The sequence below is a fragment of the Pelobates fuscus genome, chromosome 12, assembly GCF_036172605.1.
Source record: "Pelobates fuscus isolate aPelFus1 chromosome 12, aPelFus1.pri, whole genome shotgun sequence".
NCBI lineage: Eukaryota > Metazoa > Chordata > Amphibia > Anura > Pelobatidae > Pelobates > Pelobates fuscus.
Genome location: NC_086328.1, coordinates 140,819,055 through 140,840,710, shown reverse-complemented (window position 1 = coordinate 140,840,710; position 21,656 = coordinate 140,819,055).

The window sequence follows — 21,656 nt, the reverse complement described above, 5'->3', positions numbered from 1 at the left end:
GATACAGATTATTAGAATGTACAATACATTGTCAGTGATAGGAAGATACAGATTATTAGAATGTACAATACAATGTCAGTGATAGGAAGATACAGATTATTAGAATGTACAATAAAATGTCAGTGATAGGAGGATACAGAGTATTAGAATGTACAATACAATGTCAGTGATAGGAAGATACAGATTATTAGAATGTACAATAAAATGTCAGTATTAGGAAGATACAGATTATTAGAATGTACAATACAATGTCAGTGATAGCAAGATACAGATTATTAGAATGTACAATACAATGTCAGTGATAGGAGGATAGAGATTATTAGAATGTACAATACAATGTCAGTGATAGGAGGATAGAGATTATTAGAATGTACAATACAATGTCAGTGATAGGAAGATACAGATTATTAGAATGTACAATGCAATGTCAGTGATAGGAGGATACAGAGTATTAGAATGTACAATACATTGTCAGTGATAGGTAGATACAGATTATTAGAATGTACAATACAATGTCAGTGATAGGAGGATACAGATTATTAGAATGTACAATAAAATGTCAGTGATAGGAGGATACAGATTATTAGAATGTACAATACAATGTCAGTGATAGGAAGATACAGATTATTAGAATGTACAATACAATGTCAGTGATAGGAAGATACAGATTATTAGAATGTACAATACAGTGTCAGAGATAGGAGGATACAGATTATTAGAATGTACAATACAATGTCAGTGATAGGAAGATACAGATTATTAGAATGTACAATAAAATGTCAGTGATAGCAAGATACAGAGTATTAGAATGTACAATACAATGTCAGTGATAGGAAGATACAGATTATTAGAATGTACAATACAATATCAGTGATAGGAAGATACAGATTATTAGAATGTACAATACATTGTCAGTGATAGGAGGATACAGATTATTAGAATGTACAATAAAATGTCAGTGATAGGAGGATACAGATTATTAGAATGTACAATAAAATGTCAGTGATAGCAAGATACAGAGTATTAGAATGTACAATACAATGTCAGTGATAGGAGGATACAGATTATTAGAATGTACAATACAATGTCAGTGATAGGAGGATACAGATTATTAGAATGTACAATACAATGTCAGTGATAGGAAGATACAGATTATTAGAATGTACAATACAATGTCAGTGATAGCAAGATACAGAGTATTAGAATGTACAATACAATGTCAGTGATAGGAAGATACAGATTATTAGAATGTACAATACAATATCAGTGATAGGAAGATACAGATTATTAGAATGTACAATACATTGTCAGTGATAGGAGGATACAGATTATTAGAATGTACAATAAAATGTCAGTATTAGGAAGATACAGATTATTAGAATGTACAATATAATGTCAGTGATAGGAGGATACAGATTATTAGAATGTACAATAAAATGTCAGTGATAGCAAGATACAGAGTATTAGAATGTACAATACAATGTCAGTGATAGGAGGATACAGATTATTAGAATGTACAATAAAATTTCAGTATTAGGAGGATACAGATTATTAGAATGTACAATAAAATGTCAGTGATAGCAAGATACAGATTATTAGAATGTACAATGCAATGTCAGTGATAGGAGGATACAGATTATTAGAATGTACAATACAATGTCAGTGATAGGAAGATTCAGATTATTAGAATGTACAATAAAATGTCAGTATTAGGAAGATACAGATTATTAGAATGTACAATATAATGTCAGTGATAGCAAGATACAGAGTATTAGAATGTACAATAAAATGTCAGTATTAGGAAGATACAGATTATTAGAATGTACAATAAAATGTCAGTGATAGCAAGATACAGAGTATTAGAATGTACAATAAAATGTCAGTATTAGGAAGATACAGATTATTAGAATGTACAATGTCAGTGATAGGAGGATACAGAGTATTAGAATGTACAATACATTGTCAGTGATAGGAGTATACAGATTATTAGAATATACAATAAAATGTCAGTGATAGGAGGATACAGATTATTAGAATGTACAATAAAATGTCAGTGATAGGAGGATACAGACTATTAGAATGTACAATACAATACCAGTGATAGCAGGATACAGATTATTAGAATGTACAATAAAATGTCAGTGATAGCAAGATACAGATTATTAGAATGTACAATAAAATGTCAGTGATAGGAGGATACAGAGTATTAGAATGTACAATACAATGTCAGTGATAGGAAGATACAGATTATTAGAATGTACAATGCAATGTCAGTGATAGGAGGATACAGATTATTAGAATGTACAATACAATGTCAGTGATAGGAAGATACAGATTATTAGAATGTACAATAAAATGTCAGTATTAGGAAGATACAGATTATTAGAATGTACAATATAATGTCAGTGATAGCAAGATACAGAGTATTAGAATGTACAATAAAATGTCAGTATTAGGAAGATACAGATTATTAGAATGTACAATATAATGTCAGTGATAGGAGGATACAGATTATTAGAATGTACAATAAAATGTCAGTGATAGCAAGATACAGAGTATTAGAATGTACAATAAAATGTCAGTATTAGGAAGATACAGATTATTAGAATGTACAATGTCAGTTATAGGAGGATACAGAGTATTAGAATGTACAATACATTGTCAGTGATAGGAGTATACAGATTATTAGAATATACAATAACATGTCAGTGATAGGAGGATACAGAATTTTAGAATGTACAATAAAATGTCAGTGATAGGAGGATACAGACTATTAAAATGTACAATACAATACCAGTGATAGCAGGATACAGATTACTAGAATGTACAATAAAATGTCAGTGATAGGAGGATACAGATTAATAGAATGTACAATAAAATGTCAGTGATAGGAGGATACAGAGTAACATGTCAGTGATAGGAGGATACAGATTATTAGAATGTACAATAAAATGTCAGTTATAGGAGGATACAGAGTATTAGAATGTACAATACATTGTCAGTGATAGCAGGATACAGATTACTAGAATGTACAATAAAATGTCAGTGATAGGAGGATACAGATTAATAGAATGTACAATAACATGTCAGTGATAGGAGGATACAGAGTATTAGAATGTACAATAAAATGTCAGTGATAAGAAGATACAGATTATTAGAATGTACAATAAAATGTCAGTGATAACAAGATACAGATTATTAGAATGTACAATAAAATGTCAGTGATAGTAGAATACAGATTAATAGAATGTACAATACAATGTCCGTGATAGGAGGATACAGAGTATGAGAATGTACAATAAAATGTCAGTGATAGGAGGATACAAATTATTAGAATGTACAATACAGTGTCAGAGATAGGAGGATACAGATTATTAGAATGTACAATATGATGTAAGTGATAGGAAGATACAGATTATTAGAATGTACAATAAAATGTCAGTGATAGCAGGATACAGATTATTAGAATGTACAATAAAATGTCAGTATTAGGAAGATACAGAATATAAGAATGTACAATAAAATGTCAGTGATAGGAGGATACAGAGTACTAGAATGTACAATAAAATGTCAGTGATAGGCGGATACAGATTATTAGAATGTACAATGCATTGTGATAGGAAGATACAGATTATTAGAATGTACAATACATTGTCAGTGATAGGAAGATACAGAGTATTAGAATGTACAATACAATGTCAGTGATAGGAAGATACAGATTATTAGAATGTACAATACAATGTCAGTGATAGGAGGATACAGATTATTAGAATGTACAATAAAATGTCAGTAATAGGAAGATACAGATTATTAGAATGTACAATACAATGTCAGTGATAGGAGGATACAGATTATTAGAATGTACTATAAAATGTCAGTGATAGGAAGATACAGATTATTAGAATGTACAATAAAATGTCAGTAATAGGAGGATACAGATTATTAGAATGTACAATACAATGTCAGTGATAGGAGGATACAGATTATTAGAATGTACAATAAAATGTCAGTATTAGGAAGATACAGATTATTAGAAGGTACAATAAAATGTCAGTAATAGGAAGATACAGATTATTAGAATGTACAATAAAATGTCAGTATTAGGAAGATACAGATTATTAGAAGGTACAATAAAATGTCAGTGATAGGAGGATACAGATTATTAGAATGTACAATAAAATGTCAGTAATAGTAAGATACAGATTATTAGAATGTACAATACAATGTCAGTATTAGGAAGATACAGATTATTAGAAGGTACAATAAAATGTCAGTGATAGGAAGATACAGATTATTAGAATGTACAATAAAATGTCAGTGATAGGAAGATACAGATTATTAGAATGTACAATAAAATGTCAGTGATAGGAGGATACAGATTATTAGAATATACAATACATTGTCACTGATAGGAGGATACAGATTATTAGAATGTACAATACAATGTCAGTGATAGGAAGATACAGATTATTAGAATGTACAATAAAATGTCAGTGATAGGATACTAAAACAGCATTAGCCATTACATTACCATAACCCAAACACAGTATTAACCCTTACATTACCATAACTCAAACACAGTATTAACCCTTACATTACCATTACCCTAAAACAGCATTAACCATTACATTACCATAACCCAAACACAGTATTAACCCTTACATTACCATTACTCTAAAACAGCATTAACCATTACATTAACATAACCCAAACACAGCATTAACCATACCATTACCATAACCCAAACACAGCATAACCCTTACATTACCATAACCCAAACACAGTATTAACCCATTACCCTAATACAGCATTAACCATTACATTACCATAACCCAAACCCAGCATTAACCCTTACATTACCATAACCCAAACCCAGCATTAACCCTACATTACCATAACCCAAACACAGTATTAACCCTTACATTACCATAACCCAAACACAGTATTAACCCTTACATTACCATTACCCTTAAATCTAACCCTAACCCCAACCCTAAGGAAACTCTCTGCCATCTGTGACTGCCATCTACTGGCTGCTTTCATAGTTACATTTAATGTAATTATGAATGGAGCCTTCTTCCCAGCTGATTACACTGTGATGAGTGCTGGATAGCTGGCAAATCCCAGCACCAATCGCAGTTGTCTGGGGAGATCCTGCCAGTGTCTGTTCAGATGCTGGGGGTCTCTCTGAAGCAGCCTGCAGCCAAGAAAGCCCAGATGCAATTTTATGAATGAATAGGTCAGGGCTCTAAGCAGCCTTGACTTACAGCTCTGCATGGAGATCATCTGTCAGTCTGGGGCCATTAATACCTGGATCTCTGAGTGGCATTGAATTGGATATCGCATGCGCAGAAAAACACCACAATCCTCCAATCAAATGCAGTTATCAGCAGGATTTGATAACCATGGCGAGTTTTACTCAGTCTGGTCATGAAAACAGCCACTAGAATTACATCTTAAAAGTTTCTAACTAAAACTGCAACGCTTTACATTGTAGGGTTAATACTAAAGGACCACTGTTCCATTAAAATGCCACTAACAGGCAGGATTGGCGCCGTCGTTTGGCAAACTAGGCATTCGCCTAGGACACCGGCCTGCTGGGGGCGCCCACTGGGATATTACCTGTGTGGAGAAGTTCCCTCAACTTGTTCGGTTGTTCTCCCTCCCTGCTATTTCACCCACTGGACTCATTTTGTTTAATGCTGTTTAATTCGTCTGTTTTATTTCGTTAAATTTTTGTTGTTCGGCAAAATATTTGTTTTACCGAACGAAGACGACCCCGGGTACCAATTAGAACATGGAACTCTGTGTAACTGCATGAAAACCGCAAGTTAATTGAATGCCATTTCGGCATACGAACGCACGTGGTTAGAACAATGGATGGCGACCATCTTAAACTCCCGAACGCGGTGAGCGGGACTTGGTCGTCGAGTGCCTGGAACTGTTTTCGGCATGGCACTCGCACGAACACCCGGTCTCCATGGAAGTTCCAGACGAACTACTTCACATAGCAGAAGAACGGCGTTCGGGAGTTTCAAACAGACGAACAAGAGGAGCATTCTCCACGAATCACCTTTACTATATCTATGGCGGTTTTCGTGCAAACCCATCCGAACGGAGACCGGCTCTTGCTACTGATTCTGTGGAACTCTGAGTCGGATACAACCTCGTGGCGAGCCAGTCAAACTTCCACACGGTGGGGCGTGGCCTAACTGCAGGAGTGAGCGGTCGCACTAAACGAGAGCTCCGGGCTACAAACGACGAAATCTGGGGGATAAAACTAAAGAAAGACCCCCAACTATTCACAAAGACCCTCTGAACGCTTCCAACACTATGGGGCGGAAAACAAAGAAAATAATCATGGCAAAACCTTCCCCAGGGCTCACAATCGGAGACATGTGGAGACAGGCTCGAGGCCCAAGTGCGTCCAATATGGCGGCGCTCCATGGAGGCTGCTCGGATTTCTCCGACGACCCCTCTGAAGACGACTTCCCGCCAACTCCTACGACGGGACAACCCCCGCAACAGCACAGACCGGACCCGGACTTGGCTCCGGTAACTACAGCGGTCCTAAAACAATTACTCACCGACCTCCAAACGACCTTACAAAAAGACATAACAGCGGTACGGGAAGATCTGAAAGGCCTGACGACCCGCATGAGCACCCTCGAAAGAGCCTCCTCGACCCAAAACAAAGAGATTGGCGAGCTTCAGCGGGCGGTGAGTGACCTACAAACACAACAACGTTACTACGAACACCGCCTCGCAGAACACGAAGACGCCAGGCGGAGAACCAACCTGAAGATTCGAGGGGTTACGGACACAATACCTGATGTGGAGCTCCCACAAGTAGTTGACCGACTGCTGGTAACCATTATGACAACCTCACACGCTAAAGGCATCCGCCCTGACCGCATATTCAGAATCCCCAAGCCACCAAACGCACCGGCAATGGCTACCAGGGACTTAATTGTCACTTTTCGCACCTTCCAAGACAAAATGTCAGTCCTCAAAGCCTTAAGGGGTCAACCGCCTCTCCGATTTGAGGACATGACGCTCAGCTTCTTCACTGACCTCTCGCAAATGACCCTGGCATGGCGGCTGTGACGAAATGCCTTCCGTCACTGAGTTTATTGGTGACAAGCTGCCCTTTACCCATGGCTGTTGGAGAAGCCTTATTGCCAGCCTCCTACCTGTTGACTATGGTCCCTGGGAGATTTGGCCCTTCAGGTGCATCATTTGGACATATTGTACTTTATTGTGCGACTGCTGGCCCTTTAAGAACTGTCTGGGGACATATTGAGACTTTGGGTAATAATACCCGTTAAGACTATGGCCCCCTGGAAGGTATTACCCGTTAAAGACTCGGTTAGCAGACTGGATTTTATTAGACTGTACCCTTAAATAATATGGAACAATTCTGCAGCTTTAAATGGGCACTTCGGATGCAGCCGAAGTGCCGAAGTAGTCGAAGTGGCCGCCATTCGACAAACGAACACGTGGCGGCGGCCATCTTTGTTCCTTCGAACGAGGTCAGCGGTGTGTGTAGCCAAATCCATGGAACTGAAATCGGCTACACACTCTACCGAACACCGCTGACCCTTACCTTCTTTTACGCTTCGTTATTCAGCTTCAGAGACTAAGTCCCGTTCGAATATTCGAACGCCCGTTCGAATGGGACTTAGCCGTTTTTCTGCATGGAATTGACCGACCGCACAGCCCAAATCTATGGAACTGTTTTGGGCAGGAAATTGTGCTTGCGGTCGGTCATAAAGGACTTCCACCTAACTTTTGATTCACTGGAGGGATCGGTGTGATTTTTGGAAGGGTTTATGTTTAAAGTGTGCTGATTCTAAATATGCAGGAAGATTGGATGTATGGATTTAAAGTTATAGCCCATGTATAAAAACTGTAGTTTTCTTAGCTGTATAATTATGTTAACTGGTTATCTGAGGGGTGGGAACTTGTGGGTTGTAACCGTTATACTATTGGCTGTTTTACCCCGCCCCTGTGGGCGGTCTTTTATGTGTAAGATGGAAATAAAAGCAGACTGGGTGTGCTAGCACCTCAGATCATCTTGTACCTTCCTGAAGTCTCGACTCATGTTTGGGGGATTGGAGAACTACACTCTGGGGATTGCTATAATCACTATACTCCCCAGGGTTTTATTGCTGAGCTCTGCTAAGAGCTGTTCCTGTGCCTGCCCTCTGGAATTCGGAGAGGTCCATCTACTGGAAGCTAGATCCTGGTCTTGAGTATCCAGAGTGGGTAGCGTGGCGAGACCCCAACCAAGCTGCGGCGGTTCGTGGGGAGTCTACAGTGGTTATGGTGTCTGGTGAAGTGCTTGAAGTCCTCAGGAGCGCTAGGAGCATCCTTCAACGGAGGTACCCAGTCGGGGTGCCAGGCGATCCGTTACAGAGGCGCTCTCTCCGACCGCTTACCGCACTGCTTCGACAGCATAACTTTCAATACCGCTGGCGGCCCTCACACACGCTCACGGTCCACCAAGGAATGGAATACCACAAAATACAGGAGCCTGCCGACGCGGCGCAATTACTGCAGGCCTTGGGCCTCCCCCCGGACTCCCTCACCCAGATGGGCCAACACGGTGCTGCCTCGCCAACGCACTCCTGGGATCCAACGAGAACTATCCCATTTGTGCCGCAGGGACTAACACCCGACCCCTATGTTGCGGTCACTACATGAACGGAGACTGGCGAACACACAATCGGTCACACACCGATAAAAGTTGTACAGGGGACAGTTTCAAAGCCTGAGGTCTCCAGGTTAACCTAGCCCGGCTGGGAACCCCCATCAGGCTCTTGTAAAGATATATAATTTTTATTGTGTTTAGGTTATTTGTTATATGTTTTTTCCCGAATGGGTGCCTCTCTTATCTCACAGAAACTGGACTCACAGGGCCATTAACACAGATATCGGTTTTTCATTCTGTTAACCCTTCAAATACCTATATTATTATTGTACACACGCACGTATCTCCCTGCGCATGCCTCCATATGACATAGCTCCCCTAACTTAGGGACCTTAGAATCCCACTATGCACGAAACCATCCTCACTCAATTTCTAACCATCATCGGAGAATAGTTGACGTAGTCATCGCTACTATGGTAACGTTGATCCCTCCTATTGTTCCTGACAGTTTGCTGTCATACCTTTCTATAGAGTTATGCCTCGGTGTAGACAAACACATGTTAATTTTTGTTTGTTATAAAAATGTTACTCTAGCCTACCACGAGCATAGCCAAAACGCAAATCTAGTTTACTTACTTAATCGTACCGCTACACACAAAAGCGACTGTTCTTAACTTGTATAATGTCAAAACCTTAAAATGCGCCTGCTCTTTTTGTGCCCTGCATTCTGAATGTAAGAAAAACTGGAGGACTGCTCTTGGGGCACCTCTGCTCTGCCTGTGATCTATACATGCACAACAAAACTAAAGAATTAAAAAAAAAAAAAAACTTCCACACGGTGTTACTCAAAAACTTCCAAACTGATTTTCGTGAAATTTGGATTTGTTGGTCACATTATCCTCAGCCTATCCTTTTTATATAGTTTTGTCATGTATAAAGTATATTTCTAAACATTTTAAAAATTGCTAACTTTTCTGGCCAGTAGATAATTGAGTTTAGTATGTTACTTAAACTCAATTATCTAGCCTGGCCCAGAGGAGCACCTTTGTTTCCATTAAATCAGTCTTGTTCCAGCATTAAGCCTTGGCTCATGTGTGGATTATTTGGCGATACCAGCGATTTATTACTCTGTGTATTACTTGGCGATTCTATTTTCTGGGAATAAGGGAATGATTGACAGGAGCTCAGGATTAGCCCGTCACAACCTGGTGGGCTCCCGCTGTCTTGGGCTGCAGCGCTGGGCAAGCGGCTCTTGAGCCACCACCCCCCTCAGCGCCGGGTCGATCCTCAAGGCGCCTGAAAGTGGGGGTGCCCAGAGGAGCCCTGTCACAGGGACCCAGGAGGTGGCCATATCGCTACCTCAGGTCGCACCCTATGTTGTCCTTCAGTATGGCAGAGCAGGCACCTTTCTTACCTTGATGACAGGTGCCTGCTCTGCCATTAAATCTTGGTGACTGGAGGAGCCAGGAGAAGGCAGGCGGTGAGGGAGGCTGTTCTTGCAGCCTTTCATACCCCCCTTGCGCGCCCTCTGTGATGCCGGGAGACGGAATATGACGTCATTCCGACCCCGGCATAATAAAGAGTGGGCTGGAGGAGTGAGGAGCTGTCCCACACTGGACCCCAGGTGAGTGTCTGTGAGTGTGTCTGTCAGTGAGTGTCTGCCTGTGTGTGTGTCAGTCAGTGAGTGTCTGTGTGTGTCAGAGTGAGTGTGTGTGTGTGTGTCTGTCAGTGAGTGAGTGTATGTCTGTCAATGAGTGTTAGTGTGTGTGTCTGTCATTGAGTGAGTGTATTTCTGTCAGTGAGTGTGTGTGTGTCTGTCAATGAGTGTGTGTTTCTGTCATTGAGTGTGTGTATGTATGTCAGAGAGTGTGTGTGTGTATATGTCTGTCAGTAAGTGTTTGTGTGTGTCTGTCAGTGAGTGAGTGTGTGTGTGTGTGTGTGTGTGTGAGTGAGTGTATGTCTCAGTGAGTTTGTGTGTATGTCTGTCAGTGAGTGTATGTGTGAGTGTATGTCTGTGTGTGTGTGTGTCTGTCAGTGAGTGAGTGTATCTCTGTCAGTGAGATTCTCTGTGGATGTGTGTGTGTGTGTGTCAGTGAGTGTGTGTGTATGTCTGTCAGTGAGTAAGTGTATGTCTGTCAGTGAGTTTCTGTGTGTGTGTGTGCCAGTGAGTAAGTGTATGTCTGTCAGTGAGTTTCTGTGTGTGTGTGTGCCAGTGAGTGAGTGTATGTGTGTCAGCGTGTGTGTGTCTGTCAGTGAGTGAGTGACATGAGGGGCGGCAAAATCGATCTTTGCCTCGGGTGGCAGAAATACTTGCACTGGCCCTCCTAACAGGATACTCTGGTAAATAGGCCGTGAATCATCCATCCCATAATTTATTTCCAGGAATCTTTAGCCCGAGTCATGTTTATAACACAGGAATAAATCTTGAATTCATTTTCCGTCAAAAAATAAATGAATAAATAAAGTATCTTTGGTTTCTGTTGGTCAGTAACATTATATTATCTTATATGATTTATTAACATTCATTAACCAGAAACCGTACAGGAAAATGGTCCTGCGTGTTTAAATAGGAGTAACATACATATTATGTTATTTGTATAAAGTACAGTGGAATATTCCATAGCAGATCTCTGTAATTACAGTGTAAACACCAGGACGTGGCTTTTCTCAGCCTATCCCAGGCCTACCTTTATTTTCTCACTTTTCCTCTCGTTCCATTGTGTGTCTCTCTCCTTTATAGGTTTCTATCCGGTCCCCAATATTCCACCATCTCACAACCAGTCTCTATTCTCAGATTATTCTTTGTCAGCTTCATTTAACTTCATCTTCCAGCAAATCTACTATTCAAATGTTATTTCCTCACTTCCCAGCGATCGACTCTTCATAATACCGTGAGAGCCATTCCACCCCCTATCCCAACTGCAGTGTAATTACCCCCCTGCCATTGGTGATATCAGCATTAGAGCACCCCCTATCCCAACTGCAGTGTAATTACCCCCTGCCATTGGTGATATCAGTGTTAGAGCACCCCGTATCCCAACTGCAGTGTAATTACCCCCCTGCCATTGGTGATATCAGCATTAGAGCACCCCCTATCCCAACTGCAGTGTAATTACCCCCTGCCATTGGTGATATCAGCATTAGAGCACCCCCTATCCCAACTGCAGTGTAATTACCCCCTGCCATTGGTGATATCAGTGTTAGAGCACCCCCTATCCCAACTGCAGTGTAATTACCCCCTGCCATTGGTGATATTAGTGTTAGAGCACCCCCTATCCCAACTGCAGTGTAATTACCCCCTGCCATTGGTGATATCAGTGTTAGAGCACCCCCTATCCCAACTGCAGTGTAATTACCCCCTATCCCAACTGCAGTGTAATTACCCCCTGCCATTGGTGATATTAGTGTTAGAGCACCCCCTATCCCAACTGCAGTGTAATTACCCCCTGCCATTGGTGATATCAGTGTTAGAGCACCCCCTATCCCAACTGCAGTGTAATTACCTTCTGCCATTGGTGATATTAGTGTTAGAGCACCCCCTAGCCCAACTGCAGTGTAATTACCCCCTGCCATTGGTGATATTAGTGTTAGAGCACCCCCTATCCCAACTGCAGTGTAATTACCCCCTGCCATTGGTGATATCAGTGTTAGAGCACCCCCTATCCCAACTGCAGTGTAATTACCCCCCTGCCATTGGTGATATTAGTGTTAGAGCACCCCCTATCCCAACTGCAGTGTAATTACCCCCTGCCATTGGTGATATTAGTGTTAGAGCACCCCCTATCCGAACTGCAGTGTAATTACCCCCTGCCATTGGTGATATTAGTGTTAGAGCACCCCGTATCCCAACTGCAGTGTAATTACCCACTGCCATTGGTGATATTAGTGTTAGAGCACCCCCTATCCCAACTGCAGTGTAATTACCCCCTGCCATTGGTGATATCAGTGTTAGAGCACCCCCTATCCCAACTGCAGTGTAATTACCCCCTGCCATTGGTGATATCAGTGTTAGAGCACCCCCTATCCCAACTGCAGTGTAATTACCCCCTGCCATTGGTGATAGTGTTAGAGCACCCCATATCCCAACTGCAGTGTAATTACCCCCTGCCATTGGTGATATTAGTGTTAGAGCACCCCCTATCCCAACTGCAGTGTAATTACCCCCTGCCATTGGTGATATTAGTGTTAGAGCACCCCCTATCCCAACTGCAGTGTAATTACCCCCCTGCCATTGGTGATATCAGCATTAGAGCACCCCCTATCCCAACTGCAGTGTAATTACCCCCTGCCATTGGTGATAGTGTTAGAGCACCCCCTATCCCAACTGAAGTGTAATTACCCCCTGCCATTGTTGATATTAGTGTTAGAGCACCCCCTATCCCAACTGCAGTGTAATTACCCCCTGCCATTGGTGATATCAGCATTAGAGCACCCCCTATCCCAACTGCAGTGTAATTACCCCCTGCCATTGGTGATATTAGTGTTAGAGCACCCCCTATCCCAACTGCAGTGTAATTACCCCCCTGCCATTGGTGATATTAGTGTTAGAGCACCCCGTATCCCAACTGCAGTGTAATTACCCCACTGCCATTGGTGATATCAGCATTAGAGCACCCCCTATCCCAACTGCAGTGTAATTACCCCATGCCATTGGTGATAGTGTTAGAGCACCCCCTATCCCAACTGCAGTGTAATTACCCCATGCCATTGGTGATATTAGTGTTAGAGCACCCCCTATCCCAACTGCAGTGTAATTACCCCCCTGCCATTGGTGATATCAGTGTTAGAGCACCCCCTATCCCAACTGCAGTGTAATTACCCCCTGCCATTGGTGATATTAGTGTTAGAGCACCCCCTATCCCAACTGCAGTGTAATTACCCCCTGCCATTGGTGATATTAGTGTTAGAGCACCCCCTATCCCAACTGCAGTGTAATTACCCCCCTGCCATTGGTGATATTAGTGTTAGAGCACCCCGTATCCCAACTGCAGTGTAATTACCCCACTGCCATTGGTGATATCAGCATTAGAGCACCCCATATCCCAACTGCAGTGTAATTACCCCCTGCCATTGGTGATAGTGTTAGAGCACCCCCTATCCCAACTGCAGTGTAATTACCCCCTGCCATTGTTGATATTAGTGTTAGAGCACCCCCTATCCCAACTGCAGTGTAATTACCCCCTGCCATTGGTGATATCAGCATTAGAGCACCCCCTATCCCAACTGCAGTGTAATTACCCCCTGCCATTGGTGATATTAGTGTTAGAGCACCCCCTATCCCAACTGCAGTGTAATCACCCCCCTGCCATTGGTGATATTAGTGTTAGAGCACCCCGTATCCCAACTGCAGTGTAATTACCCCACTGCCATTGGTGATATCAGCATTAGAGCACCCCCTATCCCAACTGCAGTGTAATTACCCCCTGCCATTGGTGATAGTGTTAGAGCACCCCCTATCCCAACTGCAGTGTAATTACCCCCTGCCATTGGTGATATTAGTGTTAGAGCACCCCCTATCCCAACTGCAGTGTAATTACCCCCTGCCATTGGTGATATTAGTGTTAGAGCACCCCCTATCCCAACTGCAGTGTAATTACCCCCTGCCATTGGTGATATGAGCGTTAGAGCACCCCCTAGCCCAACTGCAGTGTAATTACCCCCCTGCCATTGGTGATAGTGTTAGCGCACCCCCTATCCCAACTGCAGTGTAATTACCCCCCTGCCATTGGTGATATCAGTGTTAGAGCACCCCCTATCCCAACTGCAGTGTAATTACCCCCCCTGCCATTGGTGATAGTGTTAGAGCACCCCGTATCCCAACTGCAGTGTAATTACCCCCTGCCATTGGTGATATTAGTGTTAGAGCACCCCCTATCCCAACTGCAGTGTAATTACCCCCTGCCATAGGTGATAGTGTTAGAGCACCCCCTATCCCAACTGCAGTGTAATTACCCCCTGCCATTGGTGATAGTGTTAGAGCACCCCCTATCCCAACTGCAGTGTAATTACCCCACTGCCATTGGTGATATTAGTGTTAGAGCACCCCCTATCCCAACTGCAGTGTAATTACCCCCTGCCATTGGTGATATTAGTGTTAGAGCACCCCCTATCCCAACTGCAGTGTAATTACCCCCTGCCATTGGTGATATCAGTGTTAGAGCACCCCCTATCCCAACTGCAGTGTAATTACCCCCCTGCCATTGGTGATAGTGTTAGAGCACCCCATATCCAAACTGCACTGTAATTACCCCCTGCCATTAGTGATATTAGTGTTAGAGCACCCCCTATCCCAACTGCAGTGTAATTACCCCCTGCCATTGGTGATATTAGTGTTAGAGCACCCCCTATCCAAACTGCAGTGTAATTACCCCCCTGCCATTGGTGATATTAGTGTCAGAGCACCCCGTATCCCAACTGCAGTGTAATTACCCCACTGCCATTGGTGATATCAGCATTAGAGCACCCCCTATCCCAACTGCAGTGTAATTACCCCCTGCCATTGGTGATAGTGTTAGAGCACCCCCTATCTCAACTGCAGTGTAATTACCCCCTGCCATTGGTGATATTAGTGTTAGAGCACCCCCTATCCCAACTGCAGTGTAATTACCCCCTGCCATTGGTGATATTAGTGTTAGAGCACCCCCTATCCCAACTGCAGTGTAATTACCCCCCTGCCATTGGTGATATTAGTGTTAGAGCACCCCGTATCCCAACTGCAGTGTAATTACCCCACTGCCATTGGTGATATCAGCATTAGAGCACCCCCTATCCCAACTGCAGTGTAATTACCCCCTGCCATTGGTGATAGTGTTAGAGCACCCCGTATCCCAACTGCAGTGTAATTACCCCCTGCCATTGGTGATATTAGTGTTAGAGCACCCCATATCCCAACTGCAGTGTAATTACCCCCTGCCATTGGTGATAGTGTTAGAGCACCCCCTATCCCAACTGCAGTGTAATTACCCCCATGCCATTGGTGATAGTGTTAGAGCACCCCCTATCCCAACTGCAGTGTAATTACCCCCTGCCATTGGTGATATTAGTGTTAGAGCACCCCCTATCCCAACTGCAGTGTAATTACCCCCTGCCATTGGTGATATCAGTGTTAGAGCACCCCCTATCCCAACTGCAGTGTAATTACCCCCTGCCATTGGTGATATCAGTGTTAGAGCACCCCCTATCCCAACTGCAGTATAATTACCCCCCTGCCATTGGTGATATCAGTGTTAGAGCACCCCCTATCCCAACTGCAGTGTAATTACCCCCTGCCATTGGTGATATTAGTGTTAGAGCACCCCCTATCCCAACTGCAGTGTAATTACCCCCTGCCATTGGTGATATCAGTGTTAGAGCACCCCCTATCCCAACTGCAGTGTAATTACCCCCCTGCCATTGGTGATATTAGTGTTAGAGCACCCCCTATCCCAACTGCAGTGTAATTACCCCCTGCCATTGGTGATATTAGTGTTAGAGCACCCCCTATCCCAACTGCAGTGTAATTACCCCCTGCCATTGGTGATATTAGTGTTAGAGCACCCCGTATCCCAACTGCAGTGTAATTACCCACCGCCATTGGTGATATTAGTGTTAGAGCACCCCCTATCCCAACTGCAGTGTAATTACCCCGTGCCATTGGTGATATCAGTGTTAGAGCACCCCCTATCCCAACTGCAGTGTAATTACCCCCTGCCATTGGTGATATTAGTGTTAGAGCACCCCCTATCCCAACTGCAGTGTAATTACCCCCTGCCATTGGTGATATTAGTGTTAGAGCACCCCCTATCCCAACTGCAGTGTAATTACCCCCTGCCATTGGTGATATTAGTGTTAGAGCACCCCCTATCCCAACTGCAGTGTAATTACCCCCTGCCATTGGTGATATTAGTGTTAGAGCACCCCCTATCCCAACTGCAGTGTAATTACCCCCTGCCATTGGTGATATGAGCGTTAGAGCACCCCCTAGCCCAACTGCAGTGTAATTACCCCCCTGCCATTGGTGATATTAGTGTTAGAGCACCCCGTATCCCAACTGCAGTGTAATTACCCCACTGCCATTGGTGATATCAGCATTAGAGCACCCCCTATCCCAACTGCAGTGTAATTACCCCCTGCCATTGGTGATAGTGTTAGAGCACCCCCTATCCCAACTGCAGTGTAATTACCCCCTGCCATTGGTGATATTAGTGTTAGAGCACCCCCTATCCCAACTGCAGTGTAATTACCCCCTGCCATTGGTGATATTAGTGTTAGAGCACCCCCTATCCCAACTGCAGTGTAATTACCCCCTGCCATTGGTGATATGAGCGTTAGAGCACCCCCTAGCCCAACTGCAGTGTAATTACCCCCCTGCCATTGGTGATAGTGTTAGCGCACCCCCTATCCCAACTGCAGTGTAATTACCCCCCTGCCATTGGTGATATCAGTGTTAGAGCACCCCCTATCCCAACTGCAGTGTAATTACCCCCCCTGCCATTGGTGATAGTGTTAGAGCACCCTGTATGCCAACTGCAGTGTAATTACCCCCTGCCATTGGTGATATTAGTGTTAGAGCACCCCCTATCCCAACTGCAGTGTAATTACCCCCTGCCATTGGTGATAGTGTTAGAGCACCCCCTATCCCAACTGCAGTGTAATTACCCCCTGCCATTGGTGATAGTGTTAGAGCACCCCCTATCCCAACTGCAGTGTAATTACCCCACTGCCATTGGTGATATTAGTGTTAGAGCACCCCCTATCCCAACTGCAGTGTAATTACCCCCATGCCATTGGTGATAGTGTTAGAGCACCCCCTATCCCAACTGCAGTGTAATTACCCCCTGCCATTGGTGATATTAGTGTTAGAGCACCCCCTATCCCAACTGCAGTGTAATTACCCCCTGCCATTGGTGATATTAGTGTTAGAGCACCCCCTATCCCAACTGCAGTGTAATTACCCCCTGCCATTGGTGATATCAGTGTTAGAGCACCCCCTATCCCAACTGCAGTGTAATTACCCCCCTGCCATTGGTGATAGTGTTAGAGCACCCCATATCCCAACTGCACTGTAATTACCCCCTGCCATTAGTGATATTAGTGTTAGAGCACCCCCTATCCCAACTGCAGTGTAATTACCCCCTGCCATTGGTGATATTAGTGTTAGAGCACCCCCTATCCAAACTGCAGTGTAATTACCCCCCTGCCATTGGTGATATTAGTGTCAGAGCACCCCGTATCCCAACTGCAGTGTAATTACCCCACTGCCATTGGTGATATCAGCATTAGAGCACCCCCTATCCCAACTGCAGTGTAATTACCCCCTGCCATTGGTGATAGTGTTAGAGCACCCCCTATCCCAACTGCAGTGTAATTACCCCCTGCCATTGGTGATATTAGTGTTAGAGCACCCCCTATCCCAACTGCAGTGTAATTACCCCCTGCCATTGGTGATATTAGTGTTAGAGCACCCCCTATCCCAACTGCAGTGTAATTACCCCCCTGCCATTGGTGATATTAGTGTTAGAGCACCCCGTATCCCAACTGCAGTGTAATTACCCCACTGCCATTGGTGATATCAGCATTAGAGCACCCCCTATCCCAACTGCAGTGTAATTACCCCCTGCCATTGGTGATAGTGTTAGAGCACCCTGTATCCCAACTGCAGTGTAATTACCCCCTGCCATTGGTGATATTAGTGTTAGAGCACCCCCTATCCCAACTGCAGTGTAATTACCCCCTGCCATTGGTGATAGTGTTAGAGCACCCCCTATCCCAACTGCAGTGTAATTACCCCCATGCCATTGGTGATAGTGTTAGAGCACCCCCTATCCCAACTGCAGTGTAATTACCCCCTGCCATTGGTGATATTAGTGTTAGAGCACCCCCTATCCCAACTGCAGTGTAATTACCCCCTGCCATTGGTGATATCAGTGTAAGAGCACCCCCTATCCCAACTGCAGTGTAATTACCCCCTGCCATTGGTGATATCAGTGTTAGAGCACCCCCTATCCCAACTGCAGTATAATTACCCCCCTGCCATTGGTGATATCAGTGTTAGAGCACCCCCTATCCCAACTGCAGTGTAATTACCCCCTGCCATTGGTGATATTAGTGTTAGAGCACCCCCTAGCCCAACTGCAGTGTAATTACCCCCTGCCATTGGTGATATTAGTGTTAGAGCACCCCCTATCCCAACTGCAGTGTAATTACCCCCTGCCATTGGTGATATCAGTGTTAGAGCACCCCCTATCCCAACTGCAGTGTAATTACCCCCCTGCCATTGGTGATATTAGTGTTAGAGCACCCCCTATCCCAACTGCAGTGTAATTACCCCCTGCCATTGGTGATATTAGTTTTAGAGCACCCCCTATCCCAACTGCAGTGTAATTACCCCCTGCCATTGGTGATATTAGTGTTAGAGCACCCCCTATCCCAACTGCAGTGTAATTACCCCCTGCCATTGGTGATTTTAGTGTTAGAGCACCCCGTATCCCAACTGCAGTGTAATTACCCACCGCCATTGGTGATATTAGTGTTAGAGCACCCCCTATCCCAACTGCAGTGTAATTACCCCGTGCCATTGGTGATATCAGTGTTAGAGCACCCCCTATCCCAACTGCAGTGTAATTACCCCCTGCCATTGGTGATATTAGTGTTAGAGCACCCCCTATCCCAACTGCAGTGTAATTACCCCCTGCCATTGGTGATATTAGTGTTAGAGCACCCCCTATCCCAACTGCAGTGTAATTACCCCCTGCCATTGGTGATATTAGTGTTAGAGCACCCCCTATCCCAACTGCAGTGTAATTACCCCCTGCCATTGGTGATATTAGTGTTAGAGCACCCCCTATCCCAACTGCAGTGTAATTACCCCCTGCCATTGGTGATATGAGCGTTAGAGCACCCCCTAGCCCAACTGCAGTGTAATTACCCCCCTGCCATTGGTGATATTAGTGTTAGAGCACCCCGTATCCCAACTGCAGTGTAATTACCCCACTGCCATTGGTGATATCAGCATTAGAGCACCCCCTATCCCAACTGCAGTGTAATTACCCCCTGCCATTGGTGATAGTGTTAGAGCACCCCCTATCCCAACTGCAGTGTAATTACCCCCTGCCATTGGTGATATTAGTGTTAGAGCACCCCCTATCCCAACTGCAGTGTAATTACCCCCTGCCATTGGTGATATTAGTGTTAGAGCACCCCCTATCCCAACTGCAGTGTAATTACCCCCTGCCATTGGTGATATGAGCGTTAGAGCACCCCCTAGCCCAACTGCAGTGTAATTACCCCCTGCCATTGGTGATAGTGTTAGAGCACCCCCTATCCCAACTGCAGTGTAATTACCCCTCTGCCATTGGTGATATCAGTGTTAGAGTACCCCCTATCCCAACTGCAGTGTAATTACCCCCCTGCCATTGGTGATAGTGTTAGAGCACCCCCTATCCCAACTGCAGTGTAATTACCCCCTGCCATTGGTGATATGAGCCTTAGAGCACCCCCTATCCCAACTGCAGTGTAATTACCCCCCTGCCATTGGTGATATCAGTGTTAGAGCACCCCCTATCCCAACTGCAGTGTAATTACCCCCTGCCATTGGTGATATCAGTGTTAGAGCACCCCCTATCCCAACTGCAGTGTAATTACTCCCTGCCATTGGTGATAGTGTTAGAGCACCCCGTATCCCAACTGCAGTGTAATTACCCCCTGCCATTGGTGATGTCAGCATTAGAGCACCCCGTATCCCAACTGCAGTGTAATTACCCCCCTGCCATTGGTGATATCAGTGTTAGAGCACCCCCTATCCCAACTGCAGTGTAATTACCCCCCCTCCATTGGTAATATGAGTGTTAGAGCACCCCCTATCCCAACTGCAGTGTAATTACCCCCTGCCATTGGTGATATCAGTGTTAGAGCACCCCCTATCCCAATTGCAGTGTAATTACCCCCTGCCATTGGTGATATCAGTGTTAGAGCACCCCGTATCCCAACTGCAGTGTAATTACCCCCCCATTGGTGATATGAGCATTAGAGCACCCCCATCCCAACTGCAGTGTAATTACCCCCCCTCCATTGGTAATATGAGTGTTAGAGCACCCCCTATCCCAACTGCAGTGTAATTACCCCCCCTGCCATTGGTGATATCAGTGTTAGAGCACCCCCTATCCCAACTGCAGTGTAATTACCCCCCCCCCCCATTGGTGATATGAGCGTTAGAGCACCCCCTATCCTAACTGCAGTGTAATTACCCCCCCATTGATGATATGAGCAATAGAGCACCCCCTGCCCCAACCGCAGTGTTATCTACACATTGTGTGCCATGCGCTCCAAGTGGTGCAATTGTCCAATCAAAGGCTTCTCTATGAAACGCATTTGATTGGACCACACGAAGGAAGGTGTGACATCAGACTAACTATGGAGAGCAGTGTGGGAAGCTTCTCCCTTCACTGGATTCCAGGTAAGTTTTATATTATCTAGGGAGGGTTTTTATTGCAAATCAGGGGGAGGAGGAGGCCGGTGGTGAATAATGCTCAATAGGGCATATTATTTTGAACAACAATGAAAAACTTGGAGTAATCCTTTAACCCCTTAAGGACACATGACATGTGTGACATGTCATGATTCCCTTTTATTCCAGAAGTTTGGTCCTTAGGGGGTTAACCACATTGAAGTTGTCAGGTGTCCAGGCATCGGCTTACCTTCGGGGTTCAAATGGTGCTCTGTCTCTGCCGTAAGTAGGAGGTGGAGTTATTGGCTGACCATAGAGATGGGGACAGAGGTCTACGGACACTCCTGTCCCTATAACTGAGCTTAATTCGTAATTGGGGTGGGAATACCCCTCTAAGTACCCTGAAAGGAACAGAACTTTTTACCAACCCTGGCAATGCCAATCAAACTCTGGCCTTACTTAAGTGACCTCACATGTTAAAAGTTTAGTGACTGGCTAATCTCTTAAGAACTAGCCTGCATATTTTTTTTCTCATATTTACATCTGAAGATTAGACATCACCTATCTCCAAGGTTAAAA